The sequence below is a fragment of the Lathamus discolor genome, chromosome 10 (assembly GCF_037157495.1).
Source record: "Lathamus discolor isolate bLatDis1 chromosome 10, bLatDis1.hap1, whole genome shotgun sequence".
NCBI classification, from domain to species: domain Eukaryota; kingdom Metazoa; phylum Chordata; class Aves; order Psittaciformes; family Psittacidae; genus Lathamus; species Lathamus discolor.
Genome location: NC_088893.1, coordinates 120985 through 140588, shown reverse-complemented (window position 1 = coordinate 140588; position 19604 = coordinate 120985). Strand labels below are relative to the sequence as shown.

The window sequence follows — 19604 nt, the reverse complement described above, 5'->3', positions numbered from 1 at the left end:
CGTCGTCCCACCATGGGATCACGCTCCAACGGCTGCGCTACCCAGAGAGGATTCAGGCTGTCGACATCCGCCAAGCGCAGGTAGGCAGCCCCAGGGAGACGGGGCCAAATGTCTTCCCGACCCCAGGAAATGCTGACGGGCAGGCGGGAGGTGCAGGAGGGAGCAAGCTGAGCCCCCGTGCCGTGCCCCCCGCAGGATGCCCGGGCATGCGGGGTTGCTGTGGGAAGTGCCCATGGACTGCGGGTGGCCAGCCCTCTCCCCAGCCGGCTCTGGGAGCAGGAGGCAGCCGCCTGCGGGACTGAGCCCAGCCCTGCGGTTGGCAGGGGAGCCCAACAGCCTGAGCTCGGCCAGCTGGGACGTGGGCACAACGGACACCGTCACACAGCCTCTCTCCTCGGCTTCTTTTGCAGATGGGCAGCCTGGAGCGCCGAGTGGTGCTGCCCAGCACCAGCGGGTCGAAACAGGAGCAGACCCTCCGTCTGCCACCGCTGGTGACAATGGCACCCCGGCCACCGCCTCGCTCAGCGAGAGCAGTCAGCAGCTGCTGCAGGCTGCCACCTGTAACACCAGCAGCCTCTGAAGCTTCCGGCAGCGTGAGTGACTCGGCCATTGCCACTTCAAGCAGCAACCCACAGCAGCTTCTAACAGCTTCTGCCCAGCTGCGCCGCGTCCCCAGTTACGGCAGCAGAGATACATGGCTGGAGACCTGTCAGCCTGCTCTACGCAGGTCCACAGGCTCTGCTCCCACAACAAAGAACTCCGGGAGCACGAGCACAGTGCTGCGCAAGCACACCACTGGGAGCCAGGGACCCTGCCAGCAGTCAACAGCCGCAGGGACACAAATGAGAAGAGACATGTTCCTGGCAGCCAACAGCAGCAAGGCCCCAGCCACTCAGCCCACACTGAGGAGCACTGGGCAAGCGGCACAGCCCCTGCCAGCAATGTGGGCAGCGGGCAGCAAGGGCAGCCTCAACAGCAGCGTGCTGTGGCGGCACCAGAAGGTGTTTCCCCAGCATCTGCCCACGCTGCCCCACATCAAGACTTCAGAGCAGCCAAAGAGGAGCTGCCTTCCTGCCACAGAGGAGGAGAGACAGTGTGTTGAGGACATCGAGAACATACTGTCCCAAGTAAAAGTCCTAAAATTACGAAACATCTGGGTCAACCCCCTCGTCCCAGAACTCTACCAAGACCCGCGAGTGGATATCCAGCCTAGATCCAGCAGCCAAAGCAGCGTAGGCATGGGTGAAGAAGGAGAGGCAACCGGAGACCTGCAGAGCGTGTCTCCTGCCCCAGCCATTCCCATGCACAGCGAACCAGCACCTGCTACCCTGGCTGGAGCTGCTGAGGAAGAGCAGCACCGCGCACCTGTCGCTGCCGTGTCAGAAGTGGAGGAGGAAGCACCGGTACCAGCTTCCCCTACGTTTGTCGAGCAGGAGGCAGAAATGGAGGCAGAAGCAGAGGCACAGAGGAATGCCTTTGCCCTGCTCAGCCCCACTGCGGCGGAGCTGGTTCTTCAGGAAACAGCCAGGTCCGTCGTCAGTGATGTCCTGCACAAGGCTTTGGCTGCGTTCCAGGCCACATCCATTGCCCAAAGCCATGTGGATGTGTCCATGGCAGCAATGACAGCTACAGCTGTTCCGGGTGTGGAGTCTCCTTTGGATGCAGAGCATCAGGCAGAACCCAGCACAGCCCCTCTCATCCCAGCCACAGACAAGGCTGGAGAAGACATGGTGCCTCCCATGTCTATGGAAGAGCAGGAAGAGGCCGTGACAATAGAGGTCGCCCTGGCTGCTGAGGAAGAGCAGCGCCACGCACCTCTTGCTGCCATGGAACAAGAGGAGGAGGAAGCACCGGTACCAGCTTCCCCCGGCTTTGTCAAGCAGGAGGCAGAAATGGAGGCAGAAGCAGAGGCACAGAGGAATGCCTTTGCCCTGCTCAGCCCCACTGCGGCGGAGCTGGTTCTTCAGGAAACAGCCAGGTGCGTCGTCAGTGATGTCTTGCAGAAGGCTTTGGCTGCTTTTCAGGCCACATCCGTTGCCCAAAGCCATGTGGATGTGTCCATAGCGGCAATGACACCTGCAACTGTTCAGGGCATGGAGCCTCCCTTGGATGCAGAACTTCGGGCAGAGCCCAGCACCGCCCCTCTCATCCCAGCAGCAGGCGAGGCTGGAGAAGACATGGTGTCTACCACGTCTATAGAAGTGCAGGAAAAGCCCTTGACAGTAGACATCTCCCTGGCTGCTGAGGAAGTGCAGCGCCGTACACCTCTTGCTGCCATGGAACAAGAGGAAGTGGAAGCACCGCTACCAGCTTCCCCTGGCTTTGTCGAGCAGGAAGCAGAAGCAGAGGCACAGAGGAATGCCTTTGCCCTGCTCAGCCCCACTGCGGCGGAGCTGGTTCTTCAGGAAACAGCCAGGTCCGTCGTCAGTGATGTCCTGCACAAGGCTTTGGCTGCATTCCAGGCCACATCCAATGCCCAAAACCATGAGGATGTGTCCATGGCAGCAATGGCAGCTACAGCTGTTCCAGGTGTGGAGTCTCCTTTGGATGCAGAGCATCAGGCAGAGCCCTGCGCAGCCCCTGTCAACCCAGCAGCAAGCAAGGCTGGAGAAGACATGGTGTCTCCCATGTCTATGGAAGAGCAGGAAGAGGCCATGACAGTAGACGTCTCTCCGGCTGTTGAGGAAGAGCAGCACCCTGCACCTCTCGCTGCCATGGAGCAAGAGGAGGAGGAAGCACCGGTATCAGCTTCCCCCAGCTTTGTTGAGCAGGAGGCAGAAATGGAGGCAGAAACAGAGGCACAGAGGAATGCCTTTGCCCTGCTCAGCCCCACAGCGGCTGAGCTGGCTCTTCAAGAAACAGCCAGGTGCCTCGTGAGTGATGCCCTGCACAAGGCTTTGGCTGTGCTCCAGGAAAGAGACAGGCAGCCCCAGGAGCAGCAGGACATTGATGAAAGCCGTGTGGGTGTGTGGAACGAAGCAAGGAGGCCTGCAGCAGATGAGGACACTGAGACTCCTGTACGACCTGCTCAGAGGCGACGCACACTTATTGAGAGAGTTGTGCAGGTCTCCTTCAGGCACAAAGTGAGGAGAGCACCTGGAAAGCATCAGGGAGAGGCCAGCACAGCTGTTGCCTCCCCACCATTACGCAAGGATGAACCGGCAGCGTCTCCTGCAGCCGTTCAGGACACCAAGGCTGAGCCAGGTATGCCTCTGAGTCAAGCGGCACCGAGACAAGGGCGGCACCAGCGTGTGCACGATTTTGGCCGTGCCCTGGCTTCCCCTCCCTGGGCGAGGGCTGAAAGCCGTTTGTGGAAAGCCCCCGAGGGAGAACCTCGGTGGCGGGTGCCAGCAGGAGCTTGTGCGGCGCCCGCCCAGCCCCGTGCCTACAGCTCTCCTTTCCCCACAGGCATCGCCACCCTCCCAGACGCCGGAGCAGCCCAACAGCGAAGACCATCCCGCTTCAGAAGGGCGCTGAAGGCTCTGCGCAGGGCTTTCCGCTTCTCCTGCATCAGCCCGAAAGTGGAGGAGTAGTGCCCCACTGCCAGCTCCAGACCCGAGGGAGCTGCGCCGAGGACATCGTGCTACAGCCTGCGTTTGCTGCGGACACTTTCTCAGGCCAATAAATCATAAGGCAATCAGTGCTTGCCTCTGCCTTCTCCAGCTTTTCCCTTGTTTCAGTAGCACAGAAGCCTGCAGAGCGACCTCTTTCCTTGCAGCACTTCCCAGCTGCTGACCTCGCACGCTTGCTGGCTCTTGGCAGTGCGTGCTGCCCGTGGAGGAAAAGCGCCTCCTGGTGGGATGAAACAGTGTGTGATGCAGTGGCTCCCCCGTCAGCTGGCTTTTGGAGCCGGGTGCATGCTGCAGCCCGGCGCCTGCAATGAGAGGGGTGTAGAAGGGATGGGAGGAATAAAGAGCGAGGCTTGGAGCTGCTAAGGCCAGAGATAAGGGACGAGACACTGTGATTGTCCTGCTCCTCCTGCACACAGAAGCACTGGAGCGATGCGGTGAGAAGCTGGCAGTGTTTCCAGAAGCAGACCTGTAAGTGGGCAGCAGATGGGTGACCCCGCTCAACCCCCTCACTTCCCCATCCTAGAGCTTCCAACCAACCGAGCACAGGGGGTCTCGCAGCTGCCCCGAGCCGTGGCCTTGTGTCCCCGCGACTGCAGCAGAAGAAGGACAGGGAGGTGGCCCTGAGGCTGCAGATGTACTTGTGCAGGAACGCACACACGGCTCCTGGTTTGTGTTTGGGATGGGAAACCACCTCGTACTCCTTGCCACCCTGTGTGCCGCTGGCATGAGAAGCTCCACAGTGCAACTGGAGCAAGCGAAGAACAGCTTTCTCTTGCTGGAAACCAGCTCTAAAGACTGTGTCTGGGAAGCTGCAGTGTAGCTTAACCCCTCGCATGGCCTTCGCTTCCCTCCTTGACCTCATGTGCCCAGCTATTTCCCCACTCGGGGCCCGTGCCCATGAAGGCAGAGACAGAATGCCTCAACAGGAGGTCCCAGAAGTCAGGTAGGGAAGTCATGGGGAGGGGCCTGGAGCAGCTTCTCTTGACTGACTGCTGTGTCAGTCGGCCCAGGAACCAGGCGAGAAAAGCTTCCACAAGTGCAGGAACTGGGGCCAATAAACAGGGACATGTGTGAGCCTCTGGGGCGCTCTCTCCACACCAAACACTCGCATTGGCAGACCACTGATCTCTCAATTTCTCTGCCTCCCCAACACCCCCTTTCTCTCTCTCTCTCTTTTCTGGAAGTTGCTAAGTAACACAAGGCCCACCTTGACTTCTCATGAAGCCGCAGAGCTCAGGTGGAGTCTAAGTGTGAGTGATACCGGGAAATAAAGGGTTAACATTGTGCCTGCTTGCTTAAGCATTCGCTGTGCTTGGTGAAGCAGAACCGTAGGAGTCAAAGTTGCTAGAATGGTGAAGCAGAATTGGAGGAGTTACAGCTGCTAGGCAGAATTGTAGTAGATAAGATTCATAGCTTAATATTTAAGACGTTCTTGTTCAAAGAGTATCTTTAGAAAGAAAAGGAATAAAAGATAGCCAGAGTAACAAAATTTGCAACTTGACAAGTTTCTGCTTTAAGATACATAAAACTGGCTTGTAGCGAACCTGAAGTTTGGATAGGAGTCGAAGCCCTATTGAGTCTGGGCTCTGCCATGTCCTCACGCTCTGGGGTGAAGTATCCTCTCTGGAGCTGCTCACCTCTGCCAAGATGCTTCTCCTACAGAGGCTGCCCTCTGACCCTTCCCAGCCACCTCGACCTGAGCCAGCTCCTCTGGACTGGCCTTTTGAACTGGTTCCACTCCTCTTCCACGTCTGAACCCACCACTTCTTAACCCCTCAAGCACCCCTGGCATCCCATCCATAGCAGCTCGCAGGAGTCCCACTCTCTGCCCTTACTTCAGGGGCTGTCAGCACGTCTGCCTGGGGCTGCTGATAGCACTGAGATACAGTCACTGAGAGGGCAGAGCATCCTGGTGTTCCCAGGTCTCGTTGCACATCTCCCATCTGCCTGTTGCAGATCTCTGCCTTGGGGAAACCTCATCCCTGGCAATCCCCACCAATTCCTCCCTTCCCTGCTCCTTCCTCTCCTCCTGCACATCCCCAACACTGCAGAAACCATCTGGGGAGTCATCACCTTCCTTCCCCTCCTCAGCGTGTGTTTCTCTAGATACACACACACATTCACAAACCCAAAAGAGCTCACTCTGGAGCCTGGAGAACTTCAGTTGCTTTTTTAAGCAACCAGGAGAGCTCAGCACTGTTTTCCAGCCATCTCCAAGCCCGAGCAGCCCTGATCCCACCAGTGAACCGCTGCGAATGGGGAGGAGAATATCCCAGCGCGAGGCTGGAGATGTCTGCTCCTTCCGATGTTTATTTGCCAGCCCCGGGCACTAGGGGAAGGAAAATTCACCTTCAGTTAAAGATGATGCAGGGAGGGGAGAGAGAAAAGGAGAGGATAAAGAGAGCATGTGATTCCCTGGATTCAATCAGCCAGAAGCAGTGAGGTGCTGGTGCCCTCTAATTTTTACGTTCACAGATTTGAGGGCCAGAGGGGACCATGATGCTCGTCTGGCCTAACAATCTGTATTATGTAAAAGCCACCTGAAGCCAGACAGTGCCACCAGCTTCTTAGAAGCAACAGCAAGCACTGGGGAGCTTATAAAGACTGTGATTCTCCCAAGGTAGAGGGATGTGTGAATCCCAGCATATCCCAGGTACAGAGGAGGCCAGATACATCCACCCCAGCGGGTACCAGCTGAACAGGCAATAGCACTAGGGGAAAGAAAACATCATTTCCCTTCTGTGCCAGGCAATTCCTTTGCCCAGGAAAGAGGGATAAGCAAGCACGGAGGAAAAAAAGAAAGCCACCCCTTCCTTGTGTTTTCTTTTTGAACCTTGCCTGGAAAGGGGATCCCAGCCCTGGGGTCTCTTGGCTGCTTTGGTGTAGAACACCACAGTTTGCAGCCGTGCAGCCTTTCAGCAACGGGAGCTGAGCCCAGCCCTGAGCCGAATCCTGACCTCCTCACTCAGCCTGCAGCACCACGGAGGTGTAGTCATTGACTGCAATGTGAGTTGTTTCTCTGAAGATGGAGCCAGGCAGCATAAAACATCAGTAAAGAGCTCAGGATGCATCCCTTTAATGAGCTGAGATTGTAACACGCTGATGGAGCTTGCCAGAAGCTGCCCATTCTGTCAGGAGGAGGAGATCCTGCTGGAGAAGTGTTAAGTGGGTCCTGCTGACTCATTGGTGCAGATGGCTCTGGCCCCCACGCGAGCCAGGAGGGGGAGAGCATCCAGCATAGGGGCTGAGCTGCTGCCCCGGCATGGGAACACGATGGACGGGGCACATCAAACCAGGTTTCACTTCATTCTCCGTGTCCCATTGAGTACAGTGAGCACCAGACACCGGGCAAAGCTGAGGTGCACCCACAGGCTCCCCGTGCTCCTACGGCAGCTCTTCTTTGACAAAACACATTTATCCCTGCAAGATGCCCTCCCCAAACCCACATCAATGTCCCAGCAGAGGAACCAGAGCAAAGGTGTGACTCGAGCAGCAAGTGTGGCTCCAAACACGAGGCGGAGACCTCAGTCCTGAGCTCCTGGGGAACCAAAGCAGGGAGGGAAAGCTGGATGGGGCACTGGGGGCCTCACATTAACGTGTTTCTCAGAACTACAGGCTGGTTTGGGTTGATGGGATCTTAAAGCTCATCCAGTTCCAACCCCCCGCCACAGGCAGGGACACCTTCCACTAGAGCAGGTTGCTGCGGGTCCCATCCAACCTGGCCTTGAACAGGCAGACAGCTCTGGCACTGGATCCATCACAGCCGTCCAGCTGCCTGGAGTCCTTCCTTTGGGAGGCGAGGGCACAGAGCTGAAAGCTTCTCGTTCCCATTAGGAGCAGGCTGCCTTTGGTGAGCCAAAGCCTGAGGTCTGTGTGGGGTGCCATGGGTAGGGATGTGTATTTCCCCACCCAAACCCCACTGCAGCACCCACCATGGAACCAAGTAACAAAGGGTTTGCACCCTCTGGAGCCTGAGCACTCCCAGAAAACCTGTGCAGCACCTGTCCCTCTTGCCAGGCCTGATCCTAAGTCCACAGGACACAAGCTTCTCATCCAGCCTTCGTCTGTACAGCACCTCCAATCCCCAGCTCGATGGGGATGGGATGCTCCCACCACTCTCTTCTGTCCCCAGACGCTCAGAACCATCTCCCTCCCTGGCTTCCATACTGCATGCTCCCTGAGATACTTCTCCACCAGCCTGATCTTTCCTGGGAGCAGTCACCAACTGCTGTTCCAGGTCTTCCTTGGGCTTCCCAGAGGTCCCAGCCTGAGCTCCACCACATGTGCTCTCCTCCTCAGCTCCCCACAGACCAGCCGGTCCGTGCCCCCAGCAACAAATGTACCTGACCCGAGCATCCTCCCTTGCCTGGGTACCACCTTCCCGCCCCCACCGAGCCCTCTCATGTGCACTGAGCATCACGCATTCCCTGGGAATGGAGGTGGCAGATGGGGAGGGGTCAGCTCCCCCCATGGGCACTTTGGGTTCCCATTTCAACGTCACTTTCACTGGAGTGTGTGTGCAGGGATGAAAGGCTCCGTATTAAGTTGCCAATGTGATCACGTGCTGCCGGGACGTGGCTGTAGCTAAGCAGCACCACCCCCACTGCCACTTTTTGGCTGGTGACTCCTCTGCTGGCTGCTCCTTGGAGTGCCCCAAAAGGAAGGAGCAACCAGCCACAGCACCCCAGGAAGGGGCAGAGCCAGCTCTGCGCAGCCCCGGGCACCACCCCACTAAAGGCTTTGGTACTCGATGCCCAGCTTGCGGGGGTGACAGCACGAAGCTGTCCAGTCTGCAGATGCCCCCAGCACTTGAGAGTGCTCAAGGCCAGGTTGGACAGAGGGGCTTGGAACGACCTGCTCTAGTGGAAGGTGTCCCTGCCCGTGACAGGGGTTGGAGCTGGAGGAGATTTAAGGTCCCTTCTACCCGAACCACTCCGGCGTTCTAAGACCGTGCTCCACACCCCAAGGGGTGGCAGCGCCGAGCTCGGGCCAGCACCACCGCTCCCGCTCCCGAAGACAACGGGCCCCGAGGCTGCTGGAGCAGAAGGGGAACCGCCGCGGGTTCCGGCCGGGGCAGGGAGCGCCGCGCCTCAGCCCCGCGGCACGAACGGGTCCGGTGCCTCCGGAGGAACCCAGCGGTTACGGCCCAACGGCCGCTCCGGGCATCCCCGCGCGCAGACCGCAGCCGAGGCGGAGGAACAGCAAAGAGGCGGGGCGGGGCGGGGCGGGGCGGGGCTTGCGGCTCCGCCCGAGCTGGGCGCCGGCAGCGCGGAACCGTGGCCCGGCCCGGCCCGTGCCCGGCGCAGTGCACGTGCGCCGCCCGCAGGTGAGCACGGAGCCGCGCGCCTCGAGATGGAAACACCCCCTGGGCAGTGGCGACGCGTGCCAGAGCGGCCCCGAGCGGAGACACCGCGGTCGGCTCTCTGTGGTACACGTGCGACGCTCTGGCCGCAGGCGTTCCTCTCTGTGGTAGAAGGGGCGCTCTAGCTGCCTTTCCATGGTACATGTGCGGTGCTCTGGCCACAGGCCTGCGTCTTTATGGTACCAGAGGTGCTATAGCCGGGCTCGCAGCCGCCGCGGGGGCCGGAGCTCGGGGCCCGGCGTCGTAGTAGCTCGTCCCGCGCTTTGCGCCGCTCGAGACCGGCGGGACCCGCTCCGCAGGCTCCGGCGTCCCGCGGACGCTGCGCAGACGCTCCTGAGCCCCGTGTCCGCTCCAGTGGCGCCGGGACCGAGTCCGGGAGGAGCCGCGGAGCGCCCCTGGGACCGCTGCAGCCGCCCGGGCCCCGCCGCGGCCTCACTCCACCTCTCCCCGCCGCAGCGCAGGTAACGGCCATGCCCCGGGCGCACGCGGGGGTCGAGGCTTCAGCCCCTGCCGGGGAGGGACCGGAGCTTTCGGCCGCGGCAGTTCCGGCAGAGCCCGGGCGCTCCCGCCCGCAGCAAAGACAACCCCTGCGGGGCAGGGCCGGGCCGGGCCGGGCCGGGCGGGGGCAGTGGCCGCGAGCAGGAGCGAGCTGCGGGAGGTGTCCGGGGGAGGTGCCCCGAGAGCCGGCTCCTAGCGGGACACGGAACGACGCGGAGGTTGCTCGCCTTCGGTTGTGCGCACGAAGACTTCGCTGGAGGCAGCGGAGAAGCTCCGAGCAGGAGGCGTATAGGCGGGGAATGTTATAACTAGCTGCAGGAACTTATTAGTCTCCACCTCTTGGCGTCTATGCACTGCTCTCCAGTGACTGTGGGCAGGGGTCTTGAGGATGGACTAAGCAGTCTTCCTCGCGGTGTACTTTTCACCTTTGGCACGGTTGGATGCCCCAGTAATCACAAAACTAGCTGAAAGCAGCCATATCTGTAATTCTTCTGATAGCTGGAAAAGATTTGGGAGAGTGTGACCTTCCTGCAAAATTTATTGCAGGATGGGCAGATAAGGAGTATCCCAAGCTAGCAGATGTTTGGGAGGCACTGTCTCTAAACTAACTGATAAGTAGAAGGATGGTGTGAAATCATTCATTCATGTTCAGTGGGGCCACTAAATTCCACAGACTTACAACACAAACATTGTTCTTTATTTTCGACCTAAGTTAGGCTAAAAGTACGTTAACCCTATGTTTTTCAGGCACTAGCTTTTCTTATACCAAGCTCCCCCCCCCCCCCCTTTTCTTTTACCTTTATAAATTGTTTTTCTATGTGACTCCCTTTTGCTCAAGAGTTCTGGCCATTTTCAGCTTCTTGTCTAATCTTGTGTCTTTAGCGACCTTTGGGAACTCACAGCGGTTATAGCCACATAGCAACGGCTATGATTTGTGAAAGCCAATACGTTGATGTGCTTATTACACTCTTCCCCTCGCAGCCTGTCTCTTGGCCTCCCTCTCAAGGGAATTCCTCAGCTCACAACACATTGGAGTGTTTCCTCCTGCTCGTGGGGGATCTGAGCCTGCTCCTGGCTTTCATCCACTGCCTGGTGGGCTCTGGGGCAGGATAAAGGTGATAAAAGCATAAAGGTAAGGGGAAGAGCTGGCTGTTCCCAGACCTGATTCCTGGTGGGAGAGCTGTTGCCTTCATGGTCAACCAGAGCCAGAATGTAAAGCCTCTGGGGTTGCTGCAGCTCCTCTCAGGTTTAGGATCTCTTGGGAAGCTTTCATTCGAGGCTTCTCTGTGTGCTGTCGGTGGTGTCTGTTTCCAGCAACGACAGCAGAGGAGCAGGAGGTCTCAGTGATGAGGTTCAGTATCTGGGTCACTCACCATTGCCTCTGTGTGTTCTCTGGTGAGTTTTGATACTGGCAGAAGATGAGATGAAAGGAACATGTGCAGAAAGATGGAAGCAGGGCTGAGCTGCCCCGGGCAGAGGCCACTTGCGAAAGGGATTTGGAGGTGAGCTCTGGGTCCTGTGTTGAGGACACCAGGCGTGGGCAAACAAGGTGGCTGCTCTTTTCCTTTCCCTGTTGGGGTTTCTTGATAGCAAAACCTGGGCAGAGCCTCCTCTCCTGTGCATCCTAAAGAACAGGCTGATGCTTTGTGAGTCGTAGTGCTTGGTTCAAGGACTTAAGTCCTTTCTTTATGATGCGTATTGGCTTTGGAACTTAGCCAAGTCCTGCTTTTCCCTAGCTGTGGCTTTTCTTCATTTGCTTGAGCTTGCACATCAGAAGTGGAGAGTTCCTTTTCCTGTACTGAATTTTCAGTGTGTGTGCGCTGGAAAGTGTTCTTCCAGGACTGAGCGTTGGCTGTTCTACAAAACCTCATCTTCTGCCTGGCTGGAGACCACCAAAGGGACGAACAAGTGCTGTGGTGTATCTTCAGGTGCCTGGTAACTCTGGCTTGGGCTGTGTCAGCTCTCTGGTGCCCCAGTTCCTCAGTCTGTAGCGAGAATCCGGGAGTCTTTCAGGGTGTTGCAGCTCAGTCAGCATCTCTAAGGAGTTTCGTGGGCTTCACAGCAGTGTTTGGTCTCTTCTCACAAAGGAACAAGTGACAGGACATGAGGAAACAGCTTCAGTTTGCACCAGGGCAGGTTTAGACTGGAGATGAGGAGCAGTTTGTTCACTGAAGGGGTTGTCAAGCGTGGAACAGGCTGCCCAGGGCAGTGGTGGAGTCACCATCCCTGCAGGGGTTGAACAGATGTGTAGACGTGGCGCTTGGGGACGGGGTTTAGCGGTGGCCTCGGCAGCGCCGGGTTAATGTTGGACTCAATGATCTCAAAGGTCCATGTCTGTGACGTGGTGGCTGATTCCTGCAGCTGCCAGGAGCCGGGGTTGCATTTTGGTGGCTGCAGATCTGGCACTTCCAAGTTGGAATCTTTGTGCAGTGCTGAAGCTGCTGGTGACTTGAGGCCAGGAACCTCGTGAGCCTTTGCTGAAGGGGCACGTCCCCACCTCAGACCGTGTTCTGTTAGGAAACTGTTTCCAGGCTTTTCCCCCAGAGCTGCCTCTGGTTTAGTTTGTTCCTGCCCGGCGAGTTGTTGTCTGAGAGCATGGAATAGCTGATTTTATTGTTAGTGTTAGAAAAAGGGGCGAATTTTTTACGATAACTATATAAATAGTAGAAATGATTATATTTGAACAATTTATAAATCAATAGTGTGGCTTTGGAAATACTGTAATTTTGCAGTATTGTTTGTAGTTTCGTACCATAGTTATTCAGTAGCCAATGTTAACAATGGTAGGCTTGGTGGCAAGAGCCAACATAACCATATATGGTGAAGGGTATATGGGTGGATTTAAGAAAGTATTGTGAAAGTCTGTCGAAGCAGAAATTATGGACACACCAAGGGTAGTCAAGTGAGAATAAGAGAATGCTGGCGTCCACACAATGGTTGGTGTATATGCAAAGAGCAGAAAGGTGCTGCACATGTATTAGTTAATGATGTAATCCGTGTTGCATGTGTATTAGTGACCAAATTTTTAGTGTATAAATTGCGAACACGATGTGACGAGGTCGAAGCCAGATTTGGGCGAGTGCCCCTGGTTTCCCAGCGCTGCAATAAAGCACCTCATATAACCATTCCGGTGGTTATGTATTTATTCTTATGCTAACATTAGTGCCAACTTCGAGAGCTCTGCAATCTTCAGCCCTGGAGTGGAGAAGCAGGTTGGGCAGCCATAGCTGCAGTGTTGAGAGAGCATGGCGGAAAATCACAAGTCTTCGATAAGCAAAGCTCGCCGAGTCTGTGTCTCCCCAGTGGTGCCACATTTCTGTGCATTTGAGACCAAAGTGCTGTTAAATCCTGCTGGGTTGAGAGCTGCCCTCCAGGAATGGATAACCAGGACAGGGTGCTCTGTGTGGCTTCACATCTTAATGCTTGGAAGGTTTTGCCCTTGCATTGAGGAGCTGTTACAGATCTCCCTCTGAGAAATGGTCCCATGATCTCCAGGCTAAGATTTAACCCTGGCTGGATTCTCTTCCGTGCTGGTGGTGTCCTTCAGAAGCAGCAGAGATCCCCCTCATCCTCCTCCTCAGTGTTTTGATGCTCTTCTAGAACTGACCTAATGCCTGGATTCCTCCACTCCCTGTGCCTCTACCCAGGGTCACTTTTCTCTCTGTCCCATAGCTCTGTAGTTCTGCCCAGGAATGGGGTATTCAAAGTGGGGAGGCCAGAGAGAGGCCGAAACCTGCAGCAGATGAGGCTTTGGCAGCACGTTGTGGTCCCTTCTGGAATTGCTTTGTTGTGGTCCCTTCTGGAATTGCTTTGCCTGATAAATCCTGGGTGCTCATTGGTTTCCCAGGACTGTTTTCTGCTGGGAGTCACAAAGCAGGAGACGCCCTGTGTCTGCTGCTGCTGCAGCTGCTGCATTGGATGGGCTGAGGTTGGTTAGAAATCTCCCCGAGCCCCTGACGGTTCCTTGCTGTCCGTGAGTGATGGGCAGGAGCTGGGGGCAGGCAGGGCTCACGTGCAGCTCCAGCCTCCCTCCCGGTCCTCTCCTGCCCTTATCCCAGAAATGGGGGGAGGCCAACAAGAGAGAAGAGGCTGAAAATGGGCCTCCCAGCCCTCTTCGGCCTTTCCTTTGATCCCACCCACTTCTCCCCTCCTCAGTGCATGAGCTCTCTCTCACCTCTTGTGTCCATCAGTGATGACTGTGGGGATGCGTCCAGCTTTCCCAGAGTGCTGCCAGTGCCTGGCGTGGGGATGTGGGGCTGGGCAGCAGCAGCAACTCCTGCGTGTGTGTCCCTGTGTGTGTGTCACCAGTGTCACCAGTTCTGTCCCGTCTCTCCCAGCAGCTCAGGCTATGGTGCTCCGGCTGTGTGGCAGCTCCAGCCCGGCCTTGCTGTGGCTGCCCGGTGACACCAGGCCCGTCCTCGCTGCTGCCACTCGCTGCCACCACACGGTGCCGGAGTCCCTCAAGTGTGCCTGGCAGTTACACCGCGGCCAGCTCGGTATGTGCTGGCTCCTGTGTCCCTGCTCCCAGCCAGTCCTGACCCTGGTCCCTGGAAGTGATTTCAGTTACCTGTGTTCTTCTGAAATGGTTTCCCCAGGACCTCTTTGGTCTGGTCTGGCGTCTGTCTGCTGAGGCCAGTTAGATGTTGGTACTTGGGTTGATACGCGGATTGACTCCACAACTCGTTAAAGTTGTAAAGTAGGTATGCTTTATTCAGCGCTGAGGTGCATGGGGATCGTTCCTCCAAAGCATGCACACCCAGGGTCGTTTTTCCTTTACATTTATTCCCTTAAGGCATACATATGCATTAGATTACTGATACGCCTATACGTATTTAGTATGTGTCCCCGCTTCGTATTATAATGAGCTAGAAGGTCCTTTGCGCCTGCGCAGTGCCCCCTCTGGTCATGGGCAGGGGTCTCAAGATGAAGTAAATGAGTCTTCCTCCTGTGGGCAGGGATCCTCAAGATGAAGTAAACGAGTCTTCCTCTTCTTAAACTTTTCACCTTTTAATCTTCGTGCATGGCTTTAGGGTTTAGTCGGTACCTCATCCATAAATCATCAGCTTCTCCCCCTTATCAATAGACCCAGACATTCGCATTTCCTTGTCAATAGTTGCTTATCAGTAGAATCAGGCCTCTGTCTCCTCCCCTTATCAGTAGTTTGTGCCTTGTTCTGTTTAGTAAGCATGATAGGTGTTTACAACAGACAATACTTTTGTTTAAGCAAGGAATTCTTCTAACTCTCTTATACAATCCCCTGTATTGTTCCCATGTACATTTATTAACCCTGTATCACTGCAGGACGCAGTGGGCGTCTTGTACAAAAGGTTTTGCATTTTATCGGTGTATACGCACAAGAAGCAGAGGGCATCTCGTGGTTGGGGTCCTGCAAGAAAGATTTTGGTTTTACCCATATACAATCTGTCGTGGTTTAAACCGATCCACACAGCTCATCCACTCGCCCCTCCCCCCCTGACCCTCCCCACTCCCGGTGGGATAGGGAGGAGAATCAGGAGAATGTAACTCCCACGGGTTGAGATAAGAACAGCCCAGCAACCAAGGTACAACACAAATCACTACTGCTACCACCAATGATAATATTGATAAGAGAAAATAACAAGAGAATACGATACCACCGCCGAACGAGTTCGACCCCCCCGAAGAGAGAGAGTGCCCTTCCGGGTAACTCCCAGTTACCTCCCTGGGCATGACGTGCTGTGGTACGGAATACCTCTTTGGCTAGTTTGGGTCAGGTGTCCTGTCTCTGCTTCCTCCCGGCCTCCCCTCGTCCCCAGCGCAGCATGAGACTCACAAAGTCCTTGGCCAGAATAAACATTACTTAACAACAGTTAAAACCAATCGGTGTTATCAGCTGTCTGCCCAGGCTGGAAGTCAAAACACAGAGCTTGAACCAGTTACTAAGAAGGAGCAAAACGGCTCCTGGTAAACCCAGGACACAATCGCAAGAAGCAGAGGGCATCTTGTGGTTGAGGTCCTGCAAGACGAGGTGGGCGTCTTGTAGAAAAGGTTTTGGATTTTACTGGTATTTGACTTACGTTGTGGCTTGTTATAGTTATGATTTTGGTCTTGTGATTTTGGTATTGGTGACAGACTGTTATAAATGTATTATTAATTGTTATCTCTGTTTCAAGTGTTGTAACTGTGGAGTGTCTATTTTGTGGCTCATTATAGTGATGATTTTGGTCTTGTGATTTTGGTATCGGTGGCAGGTTGTTATAACTGTTGTTAGTTTGATACAATTTTAGTCTCTGTCTCAAGTGTTGTAACTGTGTGGAGTGTGTCTGTGGGATCCCGTGTGTGTGTGTGTGTGTGTGTGTGAGAACGTGAGATTGATAATGGGAAATCAGCAGAGGGGAGAGATCTTGAAAAAGAGTCCTTTAGGGTGCATTTTGGCACGTTTGAAAGAACTGGGAGGGTTTCCTGGGGGCTCGGTAAATGAGAAAACGTTGATAAAAATATTGTAACGGATGGTGGCCTTTGTATAGTTTGGAAGATCAGGAAAAATATCCTAAAAATGGAACTTGGAATTATGATACATTGTTGCAATTAATGTTGTTTTGAGGTGGCAAGGAAAATGGGATAAGTAATGTATGCAGATATGTTTTTCACTTTAAGAAACGACCCCAAGTGACAGACGGAATGTGAAATTAATATACCTCTGCCAGATCCCTTAATTTTGGCTTTGGAAAAGGGCAGGGAAAAACTGAAAGCTAAGCTGGAGAGATGTTGTTCAGATTGTGATACTGGGGAAAGATGCTAAGGAAAACCAAGAGGGCAAGGAGGGGAGCTCGGGCAGTTCCTGTGTTTGAGCGTGGGATGAGTGCTGGGGAGGCAGAGGTGGAGGGATGTCGGGCGGAGGTGGGGGAGTGGGTTCGTCTCCTATGAGACCAGATCTGTGTGTGCTGTGGGGAGTTTGGACGTTGGAAGAGAGATTGCCCTGGGGGGAGTGCCATGGGGTGGCTCCGGTGGCTGAATTGGAACTAGACTGATGGGGACCTGGGGAATCTACCCTAGCAGATCCACCTGTTAAATTAAAACTAGGGACTAGAGGAAATAAAGTGGAATTTTAGTGGATACAGGAGCAACTTATGCGGCATTAAATCAGAGGGAAAAGAATTTGTTACAGATTTGGGAGCTACTGGTCACCAAGAAAAAGAGGAAAAAAAAAAAAAAGGAGGCGTTCTTTCTGAAACCCTTAAACTACAAATTGGGAAAACAAATGGGAAAGCATAAATTTTATGCATGCTAAATTCTCCGAAATGTTTAGGATGAGACGCAACATTTAAAGAAGGCAAAATGGAATTAAGAGTTAAAAATGATCAATTAAATGCAGTTTTGAGTTTCTCTTTAATTCAACAGAAAAGCAAACAGGAGGACCTCCCTGAAATAGAAGAAATCCTTAATCAGGTATATCTGGGAGTATGGGCGTGTGAAGTTCCAGGTAAGGCGAAAAATGCTTTGCCTGTTGAAGTAGGAATAAAAAGGGTGGTGGGGGCTGCCCAATTAGAATAAAACAATATCCCCCTAAAATTGCAGGGAAAGGGAATTAAAAATCATTGATAAATTTTAAAATATAAATTATTAATTGAATGTGAATTGGAATATAATACTCCTGTCTTGCCGGTAAAGAAATAAAGTTGCAGATTGGTTCAAGATCTCAGAGCAATCGACAAATTTGTAGAGGATATTAATTCAGTAATAGCTAATCCGTATACCTTATTGACTAAATTGAATAATAATCAGAAATGGTTTGCCGTCTTGGATTTAAAGGACTCTTTGTTTACCATTGGCCAAAGAAAACCAGAATTTATTTGCTTTTGAATGGGAAAATCCTGACACAGTAAGGAAAACCCGATTAACTTGGACAGTATTACCTCAAAGGTTTAAAAACAGTCCAGCGAGTTTTCAAAATCAGCACTGGCACTAGAATCATGGAAACCACCCACTCAGACGGGGACTCTGTTACAAGATGTGGATGACCTATTAATTGCCATAGAAACAAAGGAAGAACGTGTCCAGTGAATGGTGGGATTATTGAGTTTTCTGGGACTGAGTGGTTATTGGGTATCCAGACAAAAGGCCCAACTAATCCAAACCTGAGTTTCCTACCTAGGATATGAAATAACAGGAGAACAGAGAGAACTTGGAACTGCTCGAAAAGAAGCCATTTGTCAAACTCCACGACCATCGACCACCAAGTTGCTCCGGACATTCCTGGTAATGACTGGACGATGCAGGCTTTGGATGCATGATTCTAGTGTTCTGGTAAGACCCCTATGTGAACTGTTAAAAGAAACCCCTCTCTCTTTGGAATGGACTGTTTCAGCAGAGGAGGGCTTTAGAAATTTAAAAGACAAAGCTAATGAGAACTGCAGCTCTGTGTCTGGATGTGACTGAATCCTTTTGGCTATATTCCTATGAAGAGCAGTGAATAGCTTTGGTGGTCCTTACTCAGAAACCCAGGACCCTATAAGAGGGCAGTGGTGTATTTTTCAAAACAGCTGGATGAAGCGAGCAAAGGATGGCCTGGATGCCTAAGGGCTGTGGCAGCAGTTGTCATGAATACTGAAGAGGCTCACAAATTTACCTTGGGACAAAAGGTTACTGTGCTAGTGTCCCATGTTGTATCAGCAGTCCTGGAACAGAAAGAAGCCCACCGGTTATCTCCGTCATGTTTTTTTAAAATACCAGGCCACCCTTGTGGAACACAATGATATAGAAATCGTGGTCACTAATGTTGTCAATCCAGCATCCTTTTGCAGGAACAACCAACAGGAACTATTAACACACAACTGCTTGGCCACTATAGAGACTGTGTATTCAAGCTGACCTGATTTGAAAGAAACCTCTGGAACATACTGAACGAGAGCCCTGGAACTGGCTAAAGACAAAAGGATAAATATTTGGACTGATTCTAAATATGCATTTGGCATGGTCCGTGCGCATGGTGCCACCTGGAAAGAACGAGGACTTTTGAACACGAAACAGATTAAACATGCTACAGAAATTCTACGACTACTGGAAGCTGTTCAGCTACCTGAGGAAGGAGCTATTATGTGTTGAGAGAAGGAGGCACAAAAGCACAATGTAATCAGTTCTAAGTAAGGTTAAGTTTGATGGCTTTGTAATGGAAAATAACTGCGGTGCTTGAAGGTAGCCGACATAGTTTCAGGACCTTAGGACCTTAGTACAAAAAGTGTATGGAAAGCAGAATAGAAAAACCTTACCTGGGGATGGGGAGTATCTGGGACTAGCAGATGCCCAGGATGGGAGCAGTTAAACTAACTGATAAGTAGGAGGACAGGCTGATTGTTATGTTTGTGGTGTTAATGAACCCATTAAGCTGGTGTAAACATCTACTGGGCAGTATCACAAGTCTAGCAGATGTCCAGGATGGGAGCAGTTAAACTAACTGATAAGTAGAAGGACGGGATGATTGCTATGTCTGTGATGTTAATTAAGCTGGTGCTTCAAAGACTGCCAGGAGTTATGAGGATTGTTGGGAGAAGTAAAGGACCCTTAAAAACCACCATCACAGTTTTTGTATGCTTGTGGGAAACTTTTCAGAAAATGATGTAATTCATGTGCAGCCTCATATATAAGGATGGCCTGTATAGCAATACGGGGACTATCCCCCGTATCTCCCGGCGCCGCAATAAAGAATACCTGCTTGTCAACTTGAAACTCTGTTGGTGAGTTTGTTCCTGGAGTTTTCTCCGAACCAAGGCAAAGGTACCATTGTTATCTTTGATTGCTGGCTGTTTCCAGGCTGAAAGTAAAAGGAAGGGACTTCACTCTTTCCAGTTTGTCCTTCCCCAAAACTGGGTGTTTTTTGAGACCTCCAGCTTTCCCTGAGCAGGGAAAATCCTATGGAGCCATAGAGGTGTCCAGGGGTTGTTCTGCCCACCCTGAGCTGCAAGTCTGCATCATGAGAGAGAAAGATAACTGGTGCTGGCTCCCAGCTCCTTCCTGGGCCCTGCAGAGGTTTGTGACCAGCAGCTTCCACCCTTGTGACCGTGCCCTGGGCCAGGAGAAGCAGGCACTTCCCACGGGGATGGCCACTTGCTGCATCCCACTCCTCCCCAGTACGTCCCGGAGGGTCCGAGCACAGGGCTGGGGACCAAAGGGTGCTGAGAAGAGGGTGTTCAAAG

The 19604-nt window shown here is 53.5% G+C and overlaps 2 long non-coding RNA genes across 2 annotated transcripts; one reads left to right on the top strand and one right to left on the bottom strand.

Annotated features, from left to right (window-relative positions):
* Positions 1–8822: 8822 nt before the first annotated feature.
* LOC136019880 (uncharacterized) lies at positions 8823–19130 on the top strand. Its single transcript, XR_010615103.1, has 2 exons — positions 8823–8898; positions 16813–19130. It is a non-coding gene; the product is annotated as an uncharacterized LOC136019880 (long non-coding RNA).
* Positions 14122–15124, bottom strand: LOC136020011 (uncharacterized). The gene is made up of 2 exons (XR_010615149.1): positions 15066–15124; positions 14122–14818 (listed from the first exon to the last, which is right to left on the bottom strand). It is a non-coding gene; the product is annotated as an uncharacterized LOC136020011 (long non-coding RNA).
* Positions 19131–19604: the final 474 nt, after the last annotated feature.